The 3907-nt window shown below is 38.2% G+C and overlaps 1 pseudogene across 1 annotated transcript; it reads left to right on the top strand.

Moving 5' to 3' along the window:
- Positions 1-495: 495 nt before the first annotated feature.
- LOC111282411 (TORTIFOLIA1-like protein 4) lies at positions 496-3644 on the top strand (annotated as a pseudogene). The gene is made up of 4 exons (XR_016342149.1): positions 496-1457; positions 1572-1680; positions 1967-2547; positions 3122-3644. The product of XR_016342149.1 is annotated as a TORTIFOLIA1-like protein 4 (transcript).
- Positions 3645-3907: the final 263 nt, after the last annotated feature.

Consider the following 3907-nt stretch of genomic DNA (forward strand, 5'->3'; position numbering starts at 1 on the left):
TTTTTAAAAGAAATTGCCGTATTTTTTCGTTGGGTTAAAGTGTAAATGTAAAAATTAAGAATAATTTAAAATTTAATTTAATTTATTTGAATTTTTATTTTTAAAAATAATATTTATAAATTTAGAATTTTAAATTGTAACATATGCAAATTTTTTATCCAAACTGTAGTTTTATTTGGCAAAAATATAAAAATTATATTGATGATAATTATTTATTTTTTATTATGAAGAAGTTATACTTTAATGGTAAAAAAAATTATAAACGTTAGAAATTTTAAATTTTAAAATTATGAAATATTAACTATTAAAATAATTATACAAATAAAATAAATTATAATTTGATAATTATAATTTTTATTATTTAGCATTAATAATAATTTTATAATGGATAAAAAAAAAAAAAAAGGTTGGTCTGGTCCTCTCTCTTTCACTTCCTCTCAATATTTAAAGGGGCGCTGCTGCAACCTTTCATAATTACTATAACTGACACCCATCACCTGGCGCCATTTCCTAAAACCACCAAAATTCACAGCCAATTATCTTCCTCACTAATTTAACCACTCAACCCACCAAATACTATCTACAAAGACGTCGCGAGACTCAAATATCAAACTTCACAGATAAAAACAACAATGTCTTTCAAGAATCGATCACCGCCGAGTCCTCAGCCGCAACGGCAACCGCAACCAAAGGATTTCAAACAGCGGGTTATTACTTGCCTTAACAAACTCGCCGACCGCGACACTCTCGCCCTCGCTTCCGCTGAGCTCGACTCCATCGCTCGGAGCGTAACCGTCGATTCCATCACTCCGTTCCTTGACTGCCTCCATAATACGGACTCTTCGTCCAAGTCTCCTGTTCGGAGGCAATGCGTAAGCCTTTTGACTTTGATGTCTCATTCGCACGGTAACACTCTGTCTCCTCACCTTTCGAAGATGGTTTCTACCATTGCCCGCCGCGTCCGCGACCCCGACTCCGCCGTCCGTTCCGCCTGTGTAGAGGCAACCACTGCAATGTCGTCTCACATCACGAAACCTCCGTTTTCGGTTTTGTCGAAGCCTTTGATCGAAATGCTCATGGTGGATCAAGATGTGAACTCGCAGATCGGAGCCGCTATGTGTTTGGCGGCGGCGATCGAGGCGGCGCCGGATCCTGAGACGGAGCAACTTAGGAAGATGTTGCCAAAGTTAGGGAAGTTAGTGAGAAACGAAAGTTTCAAGGCGAAAGCGGCGGTGTTTGGAGTTATCGGAAGCGTCGCTAGTGTTGGTGGTGCCGGAAGTAAAGGAGTTTTGGATTGGTTAGTGCCCTGCGTGGTGGGGTCTTTGAGTAGCGAAGATTGGGGAACGAGAAAGGCGGCGGCGGAGGCTTTAGGGAAAGTGGCTATGGCGGAGAAACAGCTGGCAATGGAGTATAAAGCGGAGTGTGTGACGGCTCTTGGAAATAAGAGATTTGATAAGGTGCATATGTGTATATCTTTTACTCAGTAATTATTTAATAATGGGTTTTTTCCGGGAAGGAAAATAGAAAAAAGAAAAGAATGCTTATCATTTTGATAAATTTTGTTGGTACAGGTAAAGATTGTCCGAGAAACTATGAATCGTAGTTTGGATTTGTGGAAGGAACTTCCTGGAGTTTGTGAGGAGGCCTCAGCTCCTTCTCAGCTCAAGTCATCTTCGATAGGTATAATAAGATTCAATTAATTGTCTGATATTTGGAAATTAATAATGTCCAGACCCAGAAAATTTGATACCATATGGAGTTTATATGTATGTGTATATATATATATATATATATATATAAAGAAAAAAGTTATACTTCTTCAACGTGAATACTCAATTTATTTACAGGTTCCAGATTAAATTTTGAAAATTAAAGTGTTGCTGCTGTAAACATTTATGCTTGGTAACTAACGCTGCAAGTATTTGATTTTATCATTTATGATTCTGTGCTTTGCACGTGGAAACAGATAATGGAAGCGTTGGATGCTTTTCTTCAGTTGCAAAAAGTGTCAATGATCTTGGTTTTAGAACTCCCCAATCAAAGAAAGTAGTTCCCACGAGCAGGTCCCCTCCGCCTGATGCTTCCACCATGCCCACTGCCAAGAAAGAGACTCCCCTGAAGAGTGATAATAGGAATGGGAACACATCCATTTTTGGTAGGCTGAACCGCTCAAAACCCTTTCACTGGAAGATTGATACCGCTGAGCCAAAGAATCTGTTTTCTGGGGCCTCTGGTGATGATCATGTCAAAAAGAGTAACCTTGGAGACCTGGAAGCAAGAGAAACTGGGGACAGTGGAAATTTTAGGCCAGAAACAGAACGTGTATTCTTTGGCAAGGTCAGTGATGAAAAAGTGCAGAAATTTGGTGGTTTGAGATCTGGGTCTCAGGTGGTTCCTTTTCATGATGAGGAGAATTTAGATGTTTATGACAAAAATGCAGCTCTAGGAGTTGATGAGAACCCCAAAGCCATTGAGGATCTGTCTTTGATCCGGGAACAACTTGCTCAGATTGAAGGCCAGCAATCCAATCTGTTAAACCTCCTCCAGGTAGTTTATCAAAGCTGAATATCCTCTTTCTCTTTCTTTACATAGGTTTTTCGGTTCTGCATCTGCCAGGTAATGCTTTATGTAATTTCTTAGTATTGTTCTCTGGAAGTTACTAGTCTTCAACTGTGTTTTGACTTTGGTTTTTCCAGTGAAATCCTTGGCTTATGGCATTTGTGATAACGCCTAGTATTTTATGAAATTCTTTTGAAGCCTGCTTGTGCTTACTTCTATTCTTTAGTCATTCCATGGAGGTTATTTTGGATCTACTTTATGTGGACACTCAACTTTCTCAGAACCTGCTTCTTCTTTTCTTTTACCCTTTTAGAGTACCATTTGGAGTTTATTTAAGATGGAGATAAACCCTTTCCATAGATCATTTTTAATAATTTACATATTTTGCTATGTAATATGCCTTGCATGTATTTGGTATTAGCTTTTCTTTTTGCTCTTTTTTCCCTACTATTTTGTTTGTACTTTATGATAAATTCAACCTTGTATCATACTCTGCTAATCTTAAATTATTTTAACCTAAGTACTGATACATTTACAATGGTTGTTCTTTATTTGATTCTAGAATTTCATTGGGAGCTCCCAAAATGGTTTCATATCTCTAGAAACACGTGTAAATGGCCTGGAGATGGCTCTGAATGAAATATCTTATGATTTGGATGTTTCAAGTGGTAGGATTCTAAACATGGATTCTGCAGATAACACATGTTGCAAGCTGCCTGGTGCAGAATTTTTGAGTCCCAAGTTCTGGAGGAAAACTGAAGGCCGGTTTTCTACTTCAAGGTTATCTTCTTCTGGGTGCATGCCTTCCCTAAATGCAGTACGTAACACAACTGATAATGATTCTGGTGGTGAATCTTATAAGCCAGCAGTCAGCCAAAGATATCAGCGTCAAGGTTGGGGTGGATTTGTTTTGAACCCAGTGGCTGACTCTGGCAGTGGCATGAGAGAGAATTCAGGATTCTCAAATAGAACATCAAGGGATACCATTCAAAAGTGTGAGAGGGCTCAGTTTGGCAATGCTAGTGGGTTATGATGGGACTTCAATGGTTCGATGTACAGCACGAACGAGCCTTAGCAGCAGGTAATTGAATTTCACTGTAATTTGTCTTGTACTTGTACTATTATAATTATAATTATCTAGTTAGGTCAACAATTGCTCTTTAAATTTGCTATAGTTCATGACTGACTAGAATGCTTCGTGTACTTGAGTCAGTTATTTAAAGTGGCAACAGGTGCTGCACTTTATTTGCTTTCATTTTTTTTTTTTTTCTGAAAAAATGCTTTAAGACTACATGCTGATGTAAAAAAACTTTCCCTAGCTGCAACATCTTGGGTTCCATTTGATTGG

The sequence above is a fragment of the Durio zibethinus genome, chromosome 5 (assembly GCF_047325235.1).
Source record: "Durio zibethinus cultivar Kanyao isolate XHJ-2024 chromosome 5, ASM4732523v1, whole genome shotgun sequence".
Lineage (NCBI taxonomy): Eukaryota > Viridiplantae > Streptophyta > Magnoliopsida > Malvales > Malvaceae > Durio > Durio zibethinus.